General features: G+C 40.2%; 1 long non-coding RNA gene across 1 annotated transcript in view; it reads left to right on the forward strand.

The window, feature by feature from the left end:
* Nucleotides 1–11,472, forward strand: part of LOC142029504 (uncharacterized) — a 39,046-nt gene extending 27,574 nt beyond the window's left edge. Inside the window, exon 3 of the long non-coding RNA XR_012649942.1 lies at nt 10,311–11,472. This is a non-coding gene — a long non-coding RNA (uncharacterized LOC142029504). The remainder of the gene's footprint in view (nt 1–10,310) is intronic.
* Nucleotides 11,473–13,738: the final 2,266 nt, after the last annotated feature.

Below are 13,738 nucleotides of genomic sequence, written 5' to 3' on the forward strand. Positions count from 1 at the left end.
TGCTGAATAGTGGAATAGTTGCTTGTGGTACAAAATAATAAATGGAAGCAGGTCTGAGGTCTGTCTGAGAGCAGTTTAGAGATCAGGGTTAAATCAGACCTTGTGAAACTGGGCACACATCAGTGCAAGTTGATGGCATCACTTACGCCAGCTCTTAGTGTGGCATAGTGAGCTGCGAGCTGGGTTTGCAAAGCTTTCTGGGTGCACAAAATACCGTTTGAACTGACCTTTTCTCGTTGGTCTTGGTCTAACATAGGGAAAATTTCAGATACTTTGAAATTTGCTAGAAAATAATGAGAGCAAAAATGGAAACCTGCTATCTTGGAACAGAAACTATTCAGGTATTTAAGACACTAAAAGTACATCATGGTAAATAAAGGTCTAAATCTCTGCTTTCTCTGGCTTGGAACAAAGACTTATACATAGTTGTTTCTCTTTTCAGAGGCCAACACAACATAATTTGCTATTTGGCTCTGCTGTTATGTTATTCTTCACCCATCCCCTGAAATGGCAAACAGATCTAAGACATGTTTCCAGCACAAAAGTTATAAATGCCTCATTCTGGAAATGTTTGCATGAAAGGAACTTTTGTTAGAAATTAAGTTAAGCTTAACATTTTTTCACCTAGCTCCTTAGAATGTCCTTTTACCTGAGAATATGGCCTGGCCTGATCTTCAGCCAGCTCTCTGATCTGTGTCTTCAGATCAACTGAATTTCATATGAGGCATCTAATGACTCTTTGGAGGTGAAAAAGAGTTATAACTTGTGATTTTAAAAGTTGGAAGTTTTAGTATGGTTGTCAACATAGATGTTTAGACTTGCTGATATGGTAGGTAGGAGCTCATTGCAGCTTCACCAGTTATGTAAAAAACCTTTCCATTGTATTTACCCTGGGAAAATGGTGCCTCTCTGCTAACATCTATATGTGAAAGACAAGGACGGGCTTATTTTGAGCTTAGCTTATTGGCAAAAATCTCAGGATCTACTCTCTTTCTTGGGCTGATGGTTTGTAAATAGGCTCAGAGCTGAATCAGAGATTTTGTATTGTGTTGCCATTCATTAAGCAGAGTGAAGTAAAAGAAAGGGCTGAAGGTCTGACTTGCTTGGCAGGCAGCAAGGAAGAAATCTTGAGTTTGCATCTCTGCCATTCAGTTTAAAAATGTTGAATGCATCTGATGAAATGGAACTTTTTTCCTGCTCATTTTAATTCTCTCTAAAACTTCTGCAGACTGACTTTCCACAACAAAATATGAAGGTTTCTCTGCTTCTTTGGACATGTCCTGGAAGATGCCTATTGCTCCCAGCTGCCTTTGAACTAATTGACCTGCAGCTTAGATAACAGGACTCTCAGTTTTGCCAGTTGTATTAATTTGAACTTGTCCAGTAGGTGAGAAGAGAAATGAAGATAACTGATCCAGTGCTACATTTTTTGTGGCAAAATTTGACATAAGGAAAAAGTCCTTTTACTGATTCTAGCTGAAGGGGAAGGTATATTTTACAGATGCAAAGGAATTTTTCCTGAAACTATTCTTATCCATTTTTCTTGAAGTGAAAGGATGGAGTTAAGTTCTGAAGCAATTTATTTTGAAATCAAAAACTTACTAACAGGCTGCAAGGAATAAAAAGTAGTAAAAGCATGCCTGTGGACTAAACTGTGTACTTGGAAGGTTTTGTCAGTTATTTCCTTTGATGTGGTTCTCTGTTTACTTGAGATACCATATAGATAAGAATGTTTCAGATTCTTAACACAATAGTAGTACAGATGTTTAGTATCATAACTTCAGAAATGTTTAAATAGCAATATTTTTAGTAAAATTTTGCAGATCCTAATGATGATTTTGAATTCTTACAGTCTTGCTCTGTTGAATGATTTTGTAGAAGTTTTTTCCATGTTGTCAGTGTGCTGAACGTTATAAAATGGGGATGCCATGGTAAAACATTAACATTGGCTTTCACATTTTCAGTGATGGAGGCACGCTTTCTTGTTTTCAGAGTATTGCATAGCTTTCACGTGACTGTCTTCTATCCAGTTACATACTAAATAATCTACGTAATTTTTGATTACTCTTCTAATAGAAAAAATGTTTTGGGGTTAACATGCTGAACTGATTAACAGCAAGTCTAGCGTTAATGCCCAGCTCTGCCACAGACTTCTTGAATGGTCCTTGGCAGGTTGCTTTGTCTCTCTGAGCCTCCTTCCCTGTCTGTTAAAGGATGGAGGAGGGTTGATGATTCATCCCATCTCCCATTCTTCTAAAAGAAACTTATTCTGGAGAGTGTTTAAACATAACTTAGATGCCACTATATCAGTAGTTCAAATACATGTTTCCAGCTTCGCTTAAAAAAGCATAGGTATATGCCATTAAATCCTTTCCTGAACCAGGATCATGGACTGAAGGTTGTTTAAGGTAAGAAGCACCCTTGAGACTGTGCCTGTGTTTGTACATTATGTAGGGGCACCCGCCAGGGAGGAGAGCTCAGAAGTCTTGAGTGGTACAAATAGTTGTAAAGGGTGTTTTGTACAAGGCCATGTGGATAATCACCATACAGTGAGAACATTTTGTTTTGTCTTGGGCTCTCTTCAGAGAAAGGACTTTTCTTCATGTCTACACAAATGCTTTCACAGGTTGGTGTCACTCCTCAGACCGTTCCCTTGCACACTGGACCTGCATCAGTTCTGCTACCACAGCGTGTCTGGAGGATGGGCTGAGGTTGCTATTTCTCACACTAAAGGATTCATTTATGGTCTATTTCTTTGATTTCAGCATCATTGTGCCAGGGCTGCATGTGAAACTGCTCTGCGATCCTATTAAAATGGGAATGGCTTTGTCTTGGTGTCCTGCAATGGAGGAGTCAGCAGCTACTGTCAGGCTGTCTGAGAAACTGGGACAGTGAGTTCTTGGCTGTTTCCGTCTTGCTAAGCTAATTAATGGTAAGCTGAACAGGCCAGTTAAGAGTCAGGTCTGGTCTGGTCTCTTTGCCAGTCAGTGCTGACCATGAATGCTGAGAGAAGTGCCATCATTTAAGTAAAATTCTCACTGTGGTAGAAAAAGCTGGGCTGAAAAGAGATTTTTACTGTGTTTAGCCCTGAAATGCAAAATAAGTATATTTTGATTCTGTATTTGGTTATGAGTATGATTATTCCCTTATTGCAAAACATGGTGTAAATAACAACCCTAGATGCAGTTCTGGCAAGCATTATTGGCAGTCGGTGTGAAAGGAGGGTACTTGGTCTTTTGCAAAATTGGGCTGTTTATGATTGGAGTTGGTGGAAGGGAGGCTAGACTGTAATTTTACTGAACTAATCCCGTGCTTGGAGATTAATTTAAAACTTTTCTTTTTTCTGGGGGGAAGATGAGCTGTTTGGCTTAACATTTGGTGGCATTTACACTAGGTCTGAATGGCTCACATAATTTCATTTTTAAGGTTGAAACTAATTTTGCATTTTGAATCCCCTTTCTTCCCCCAGTGCTCAGAAGGGAGATGGAGATTGTTTTAGCTGTCTCATCACCTATGAGCAGTTGCATTATGTTTAGTTTTAATCAAGTGGTGTGTAAACAAAATGCTTGCTCTTAGGCATTTCTCCTGAATGTTGAGGAGCTAGCATTCATATAATTTTATAAGAAATACATTGATAAACCGAATGAATTGATAAACATATATTTTTTCTTAATACACAGTTGGCAGGAGCCATATGAGGATAGTGAGGATTAGAATTGCCCAAATAGCAAAAGAATTAAAAAGAAAAACCTGCTAATATATTAGTTGTACAGGGAAGAGGCTGTAACAAACTATCCCTTCTGAAAAATCTTATCAGTATTTGTATTTTAAAAAATCTGAGTTATAGTTGGTGCAGCTGGGTGTTTGCTTCAGGGACTGCGTATGTTGAATCTGATTTGGATCAACTCTGTGTGTGCAGCTAGGCATCCTTCTGGAAGACAATGCACAAGCCTACTTTATCCATTTTACTGAGAATCACCCCCCCCTCCATCCCCCAACTGGTTAGAAAGGTACTGAGGCTTTGCTTTATTTCTTTTTAGTTGCACTGTTTTTCTCCTGTATTCATTGGTGTTTCTTCTCCAGTGTAAACTGTGTGTGATTGATCCTCCCATGTTACTAAAAATTAAAGCATGATGTTACTAACTTTTAATTGCACTTTCGTTTGTAGATCAAGCTGTTTTCTTTTTCTCTCTCATGAGACCAAAATGTGGCATCAACTGTGAAGCCGGTTTCCATCAGACATTTAAACCAAGGTAGAGAGATTAATGTGTGCATATCCATAAATTAAAAAAAAAAAAAGAGCTCCTTTCAGAGCTGGAATTAATTTCTTCCTGTTTTTTCCCCTCTCTCATGAACCATGTAGAAAGTGTTTTATTCTAGGTGAACGGGTATGTGAAAGGGTATGTTGTCCCTTTAGACGACTTGATTCAGATTTGAGTACAGATGAAAGCATGCCTGACATTTATTTCCAAGACTGTATTGGGAGACAGGGTGACTCTATTCAGTGGCTGAGTTTTGTGTTTATGCTGAGAGGCAGCAACTTGCTAATGTACCACAGAATCCCTTCTTACAGGTCCCAAATAAACTGCACTGGGATTTCATTGACATAGTGTGTCAGGCTTCAGTAAGGTAAATTTTGTTAAGGACTTAAGTGTATTCAGTAATGGATGTCAGTGAGTGGACTAATATATTTATTGTGACGGTGTGACGGTCTGACAAATTCAAATGTCTCAAACATCCGCTAAAAGAGCTTTGGTGGACAAAATGACCTCTGTAAAAATGCTGGAGTTTTGTGAACAGGACAATGTGGACAGAGGAGAGGGCCCCATGGAGGGGGGGAATGCACTGCTCCAAGGCCCCAATTTCCTTATCTTAAGTGACCAGGAGAAGAAGCACGATTTATGTCTTCCTGGAGGGAGAGGGCTCCACGGAGGGTGGGCCAAGGCCCCAATTACCAGGAGAAGGAGCACAATTTATGCCTCCCTGGAGGAAGAGGGCCCCATGGAAGCTGGGACTGTGCTTCTATTTTAAGTGGTCATGCCAGCAGGCCACAATGAACACCCCCCCCCCCCCCCGCCAAAGCTCACTGATCGATTCCAGTGAACCCCAGGTGTGGGAACTGCGCATGTTAAGATCATCAACTAACACACTATAAAAGAGGAGAGAACAAATCCTCAGTGTGCGCCCTCCGGAACTGGATCTCTACGCTGGCTGGACCAACGCTGGACCCAGGACTGGTGAAACCCTTCTCCTCTTTCTTTCTCCTTTCTCTCATTCTCTCTCTCTCTCTCCCCCTTCTCTCTTTTCCACAGTCCCTACACCTCATCCTTTGAAACATAAACCGTTGACCAAGTCTGAGACTAGGAGTGGATCTAGCCGCCCCTGAGCTCCTCTTTGAGAAGGAGTCCAGAAAGCAAGGGGGTCTGCTCTGAACCTCGTGACTCAACGGGAGGGCTCTCCTGATACATTTCATGTTCCTTTTTCCATTTCATTTTTCTATACTTCCCTCCTCTTCTCAAACAGCGGCTTAATGACATGTTGCAAGGTTCATATTAACAAGTTCATGTGTATCTGGACAAAGTTAGCTAGGTTGAATAAATGTTGATTGTTGTTTGAACTCCCCTGGTGTTGTTTCACCTTAATTCTGACAAAGGAAATCCACGAACCTGAGTCGCTCCAACTTTGGGACGCGACAGACGGTGAAAATGGAAGATTTTAGCATGTGGCGTAGAGTTACTGTGCGCAGAAGCCCGTAGAACAATACTGGCCCTTTTTCATATCATACCAAATCATCTTTAGAATACAAAATTCAAAGTTAGTTAGTTTTATTGCACAGATATAACTTCAGTGAACCATCAGAAGCCCACATCTACCTCTAGCAATTTTTGTTATTGTTCCTGGTGGATGAAGGATGAAATCTTTCTAGTATGGATTCTCTTCTGCTGTGGGAAAAGGGGAAAAAGGAGCATTGCTTAGCTGCCATTATTGGTGGTGGCAGAACATGAAGGTCAAAGCTAAGATGAGAGTTTTACCAGTTTGCAACAGCTTCCATGCCAGCTGGAGACTGCCAGAAAGCATTGTGCTCCTGTCAATTCCCGTCACTGTTTCTAGAGCTTCTTGGAAAGGTGATGCTGAGGGTCTGTTTCTGCTGAGAGCTTCCTGGGCCTGGGGAATTACCAGAAGGGGAATATAGAGCTCATTTCTGGTCTTTCTGCACACCATGAACAGCACTTAGGAAGTAGAGCATTTGGCCTTACGTGCTGTAGTTGTATTAAGCTGCTCCTTGCCCTCAGATACTGCCAAAATATATATATCAAAGTTAAGTTCCACATCATTCTGATGTCTGCCCGTGAATACCCTGAAAAAGTCATTGCACTGTTGACTTTCAGTGTAAAGTGTGAGTCAGAAGTCTCCCAAGTGACTCTCTCTGCCTTTGCTGCTAATGATTTTATGGTAATAATCGCACTTGGAGATGGCAGATGTGCAGAAAGACTGAGTCTCTTTCCCAAACAAAGTACAGGCTAAATCCAACAAAAGAAAGAGATGAAGATGTGTGGGAAAGGCATATGGTATATATACCAAACAGACAGGTTGATGATAGATGTGTGCTGATGTTAGTTCCCACTCTTCATTGGTATTACTTGAATAAATATGAATTACTTCAAACTTCCCAGTCTTCAGACCTCAAGAAACCAAATGGCAGCTAATTTCAATAATTTTTTCAGTGAGTGTGTGTGGTATGGAAATACATCCCTCCGTTCCTGCTTTGTGGTTGGAAATCCTTCTTTGCCCGATGTCCTGCTGAGGCTTTTGGCTACTTGCGGCTTGTGCCGCATGCAGCTGCTGTTACTCCAGAGTGTTGCTGAGGTGTGAGCTCGGTGTTTGTGTCAAGACTGAAGGCTGTGCTATAGGTACGTGGCTGTAAGGTGAGGACTTTGCAGTAGCAGCTTCTCACTCTGGCCTTGATCCTACGGGGAGGTCAAGGCCATTGCTCTCCCGTGCATGTATGCTTGGCTGTGGACCCAAGAAAAGTAGGTAAAATGCAGCAAAGCAGATACATTATTTTCAGCTCCTTGCTTGCCTGCTGCTTTAATCTCAGGGGCCCAGGATAAATAAAGGTGCTGAGGTAGTTGCAGACAAATGGTATTTTTACAAAGTTAAAGTGTAATCCTCTAGGTAGGAGCAGGCAGGCTCTCACTGATGATGGATCAGGCTTTGCTGAAGGCTTCAGCCTGCTTGCCACTGAGCACTGTATTCACTGACTGTCAGATGAGCCCCTAGTTAATTTTGCTATTTTTACCACTTTTTGGAAGAAATCAAGCAGTGCAGAATGAGACAGTCACATTCTGGTGACTCTGTGCCCATGCCTCAGCTACCCCAGACCCAGGTGTGGAGCTGTCCCCAGGGGCAGCTCTGTGACTGCTGGAGGTCACAAAGGCACTGCAAGGGACTGTCCTGTCAAAACCCCTTCATTGAAATATAGATCAAAAAGTACAAGTGTTTGCATAATACCTGGTCATAACATGTGATTGAAAATTTTAGCATTCAAAATTTTTGAAGGGATAGAAAGGGACACTTCTTTTCCACCTCTTTAAGCTTATCTGAGCATATAAGCATTGGGAACAGGTTGACCTTGGAGTCACATAGGTGCCTGAATATGGAAATCTATTTTGGTTGTTATGGTTTGGTAGATTGTGTCCTGTAGTTCAGGCCTTGTCCTTGTACAGTTCTCCTCCCTTATCTCCCCGAGCCTGAACTATGCTCCAGAAAATGAGTTTTCATGTGGGGAAAATGTGTTTCCAATCCTTTAGTTGCAGAGGCAACTTTTGAAGTACAAACTAGTAAAGTCCATGGGAGTTTCCAGGCATTCTAGCTACATCTAAAGTGAAGATATAACTAAGCTGGCTTTGAACCATGTAGCTTGCATATAACAAGGACACTGTGCTGAATTAAAGCAGCTAATTAGCTGTGTTGAAAAGCTGATACATGGGGCTGGGTCAAGGCAGCTACCTTGCTTCTGGACTAGCTTGTTCCATGGAGCCTCAGGGATCTGTCTGCAGCATTGCACCACGCTGAGCAGGCACGTCTCCAGCAATGAAAGGTTGTACAGCTGTAAGCTGCCATTGCTAATCTTATTGAGGTGCTATCTGAGACTGCATCCTGGCTCCTTTTCAGGCTATGACCCTGGAGTGCACAAGGCTGCTTCCTCGTTGCATCCCATTGCTCTGATTTCTGCAGAAAGGAAAGCCAGGCAAGCTCCAGCAATCCCAGCTGGGCAATCCAAATCCTGGAGCATGCTCTGTTTTTTCTTGGTAATTAGCACAGCCTTAGGCAGTAAGGGTGGGATTCATCTCATTTAACTGAAAGTGTTGGAAAGTTAGCAATCAGTTCTGGACTGGTGGTGTAGGTTGCCTCAAAAGGAGAGAGGCAGGTACTTCCAATGGATGCTTTATCTTATCCTGGAATAGATGAGATGAATCACACTCTGGAGGTGTCTGTCTTTCTCAATTGACTGCATAGAAGAAACTTCAATGATTACATTGAACTTGATGCCGATCTTTTAGACAACTGAAATTCAGTGAGGTGCATATTTTGGTATTTGAAGCTGCATCTAAGCCGTGTGCTGGAGCGTTTGCTGTTCAGAGTATAGTGAAAGAAGAGGCATGTTCCTAGTCAGAGGATTTGAACTACCTAGTATAAATAACAGCTTGTTTAAAGTGATGAGAAGGTGATATGTGGGAATAAACCATCTGAGACCATTTAAGAAAAAGGCAAACTCAAAAATTGCACAAAACCTAAGAGTTCAGCCAAATTAGTACATGAATCTAGCTGGAGCAATTGCATGAGTAGCTAAAACTAGCACCTTATTAGATCAAGTTAGCAGGACACAATTTATGGGTAATATTCTAGGGACTATGCTGCTTTATTTTCCTTGGTTTGACTCTTGATCTAGCCATATATATATAAAAAATGCCTTTCTATTTTATTTCCAATAGATAGCAGGAGTTCACACAGAGAATTTTTTTCTTTTTTCTTTTTTTTTTTCAGTGACTGTACATGTGAATCAAAGAGGATCTTAAAATGTCTCCTTTTCACTCAGAAAGTTCAGTATAATTCTAATGCATGCAATACATACTGATTTTGTCACCATAGCTAATTTGTGAGGAGTATTGTTGAAGGGTTGAATTTATCTTGAGACCGAGCCAATTAAAAACACTTTTATTCACAACACCAAGGAATAAAAGGAAAAGAAGAGGAAAACAGGGTTTTTCTTGGTCAATTTTTGTAGATTAAAGTTACGTTAAATCCATTAGTTCAAAGTCAGCATTATAAAGTGCGTTTTCCTCAGAAGCTTGATTAAAGCAAACTCAAAAGTTGTTTTAGGAGCTAGAAGCATCAATGGCTTGAAATGGCCCCACAGACCATGCCTGGGCTGTTGAACTGAATTCTTCAGAGTTCCCAAGTTCGGTGCACACCCTGGCTGTGACAGAGTGATAGTTTCAGGCTACTGAAAGAGAGCGGATATGTGGTCATGCGTCTGCCAGGTACCTCCTGAAGTGATTGTGGGTGTACGGACCACGCGGGAGCCATGGTGTGCTATCACAGGAGTTGGTTCTATTTGGCTTCAGTTACCAAACAGACCCTTTTTGAACATTTTTTGAGTGGACTGAGAGCTGATTTTTGGGACATGCTGAGAAAAATGACAGTGTTACTGGAGGACAGGCAGATCCCTAGAGGGCAGAAAAAGCAGATTATGAAACAGGAAAATGAGTATTATCATTCTTATTTCATGCTGTACATTTATTCCACCTAAACTTCTAATTATACTTAACACATTTTAATAGGAATAATTTCCTTAGTCTTGCCTTTTGTATAGGTCTTTTTATCTGCTCTAGGTCTTTCAATATGCTCAGAATTAAAATTGCTACTCACTTACAATTATCTGAGGCCTCCTGCACAGCATTTTTCCTCTGTAAGACAGGCTGCAGCTCAGTTTGGCAGAGGCAGCATACTGTGTACAAGCACCTCATTTCCAATAACCAAAGGCAGTTGCACAGAAGTCAGTTTTCTTTCATATCTGTAGAACAATTATGGGAATCTTCATCTGTGCCTGCATTCTGAAAGTATGCAAGGTATTCAGTAGAATAGGACAAGAGGAAAAGATTTAAAATAAAGGTCAATTCATTAGCATTTTTTTTTAATATGTTTAGCTATTGTTGCAGTCCCTGTTATGTATTTATTGCACCAGTGAGTTGAAAGCTGAGATGTTGTATTCATGGCTTGACTGTTAATGTTCTTTTTGTCTTCAGATCGTACAGGAGTTGTGAGGAGAAAGATGCCGCATATGATGGAGTCCTTTACTTGGCAAGCAGTACCACCAACACAGAGGATGACAAAATCTGACTGAGTGGAAATGATTGAGTTATTTTTGAATTGTGCTAAATTCACAATTGATGAAGTTCAATACAGGAGTCTGACAAATGACTGAAATCTACATTTCTGCTACCTGGCCTTAAACTGTCTGAAGGCCAAAGCAAACAGCAGCTTAATTTGCAGCATGCTCAGGACTGAGTCTGGGCTGAGATTCGCTTTGTGAATATCTGACATGCCTCCATGGCCCTTCCTCATTCCAGTTACGAAGAAAATGGGTGAATTATTTGGGCTTGCTTTTCCTGCTGTTTTTGAAAACACTGAATACATGACTTTGTAGCTTATTGACATTAATCAAACTATATTAAAATGTTAGGAAAATGTGAACTACCTGTTTCTTGTACAGTAACCAAACACTGCATTCAGTTGCTACACTGTGGTTCCTGCCAATGGCAGCATAAAGCTCCATGTACTTCTCCAAGTGTAGGGCAGTGTAAATAATGATGCTCCAATCTGATTCTGGAGCTTCTTGTGTTTATATTGAGCACTTTGCTTTGTAAATCAGTATACAAAACTATCAGCATGTATTAGTTTTCTGACCAAACAGAAATTACTTTTTCCTATTCTATTATCAAAATAATTTCATGTGGATAGTGCCATTTCAATATTTCTGGATACCTTCTGGATTTGTAATATTTATACACTTTGAATAGATGAATAGATTTTGTTAGATGTCTGGTTTTTGGTTTTTTTTTGTCAGGAGGGAAAAGGAAAATGTTAAGAGCTAAACTGTTATGACTTTACCTAATGTCATGGTTTCATCTAGGATAGAGTTAATTGACTTCCCAGTAGCTGGTACAGTGCTATGTTTTGAGTTCAGTATGAGAAGAATGTTGATAACACACTGATGTTTTCAGTTGTTGCTAAGTAGTGTTTAGTCTAAAGTCAAAGATTTTTCAGCTTCTGATGCGCAGCCAGCAAGAAGGCTGGAGGGGGACAAGGAGTTGGCACAGGACACAGCCAGGGCAGCTGACCCAAACTGGCCCAAGGGGTATTCCATATTATGTGACGTCATGCCCAGTATATAAACTGGGGGGAGTCGGGGTGGCGGGATCACTGCTTGGGGACTAACTGGGCATCGATCGGTGAGTGGTGAGCAATTGCATCGTGCATCACTTGTATATTCCAATCCTTTTATTATTACTATTGTAATTTTATTAGTGTTATCATTATTAGTTTCTTCTTTTCTGTTCTCTTAAACCGTTCTTATCTCAACCCACGGGTTTTGCTTCTTTTCCTGATTTTCTCCCCCATCCCACTCGGGGGGGGAGTGAGTGAGCGGCTGTGTGGTGCTTAGTTGCTGTCTGGAGTTAAACCACGACACCTTGGCTTTTAGGTGATTTCTTTTCCCAAATGCTCTGAGGTCAGGTTAAATGAGTGAGCTCTGATTTCATCAGCGGTTGAAAATTAGTTGGCCAGTTACCCTTGAGCTGTGGAAAGCCTGCCTCAACCACTGCCTGTGCAGGTATCCCAGCATGCTTTGGACTGGTGCATAGAGCTGTGGTTTTAAGCAGAGCAGAATAAAAGCCACTTAGAAATTTCAAATAGTTGGCCAAAAATGTGAAGGACAATTGAAAAAACTTTGAATTGGTGGGTGTCTTTCCTGGCTATATTTATCAAAGCTTAAACACATATGATTAATAAAAATTTTTGTTCAAAAATAAACCAAGAGACAGTCAATTGCACGTCCAATAATTGAAAATCCTAAATGGGACAAATTTGGTGACAGTAACTGGTTCTTATTCCATTATTTTTAACAGAATGACTCAACCTGCCTCATTGTCCCTGTTTCTGCAAACACTTAAGCAGTTAACTCCACATATAAGCGGCAAATAAAATAAATGAAAAACCTTTTATATACTAGCTTGGAGGATTCTTCTGTACAGTTCTATAACACCCATGCAATGTAAATTGGTTTATTCTCAAGCTCCACAGATACATTAGCAACCAGGTCTCTTGTGTGACACAGCAGAGTATACAGTTCGGTGATGGCAGGACTACATTTTAATTAAGTGATTATTATTTATTTTAAGTAGATTTCATAATAGGAACACAATAATACATAGGTAGCATCAAGCTAGGTACATCCAAAGACATAGACTAGTAAAAATCCAGCCTGCTAGTTGCATTCTACTACTGTTAAGTAAATTGATTAAAAAAAGAAAGTTGGTAAGAATGAAGTGAAGCTAGACAGAAAGTGAAATTAAATTTTACATTAAAATAGTAAATTTGGTGTTTAGAACAGCATCTTGCTATCAATTCAAAATCCAATCCATATGGAACATGGGGCCTTGAGGATTTAGAACATTATAAGTCCTCATCTAGTGATTTTTTTTCACATTTTCATTGACCCTGCCCCTGAAGATTGCTAAATGCTTCTCTTCTATGAAAGGAAGAGTCTTAAACCACAAGCATTCACTGAGCACGTGTATTTTCATGTGGTATTGACTGGTGATTTTTAGAATTTGTGTACACGCCTCTCAGAATGAAATATAAATCTCTGTTATTAGCAGAGGGAGCTCCCATATATTTAAATGTCTAGAATCCCTCACAGATAAGCTTTCTATGATTATTTTGGTGAGCAGCAGCTGCCGCGTTTGGTGAGATGGCCCAGTGATATGGGTAATTCGGTGCTTATTCACCAAAAGGGGAAAAATAAAAGTCCTCAGTGTAATGGGTAATGAATGTGTCTGACTTCAGTGACTACAAGGGGTGGATGGTGAATCATCTTCCTACGAGACTGAACATAGCTTTTTTCCCCAATGCTTTTTGGCATTTCTCATGCTGAAGAATACATAAATCTATCCTTTTTTTCATGCAGCTTGACTTTAACAGCATCAAGCAAGTTATGCTGAACAAATCGGTCTTAGTTCATGTCTGTTGTTAAAGAGTTTATTATTCTTTCAGATTATGATGAAAGCTATTAATTGTAATGATTCCAAGTGCACAGTTCTGCCTATACTCACTTAGTTATTTTGCATTGTTTTAAGGAAGTGATTGATTGCAAAAGACATGGAAAATATTAGGCTCTCAATATTACCTTGGAAACTATGGAGTTTCACCTTCTTATTTCAGAGCTAGGAATGGGAGCACATTGCTTGTCACCTGGCAACTTCTGAATTCTTTCAAGGAAAATAGTTCTAATTTCTTACTTCTGTGGCTGACTGCTAGCTTTGCTTTCCATGTCCAAAGAGAGCATTATGATGAGATGATCTATCCCTCAGCAAAATACAAGCTGTTCACTTACACCAGACAATTTTGTATCAAAAACATAACTTTGAGTTATGACAAATTTTTTAGGATATGT

The sequence above is a fragment of the Buteo buteo genome, chromosome 3 (assembly GCF_964188355.1).
Source record: "Buteo buteo chromosome 3, bButBut1.hap1.1, whole genome shotgun sequence".
Lineage (NCBI taxonomy): Eukaryota > Metazoa > Chordata > Aves > Accipitriformes > Accipitridae > Buteo > Buteo buteo.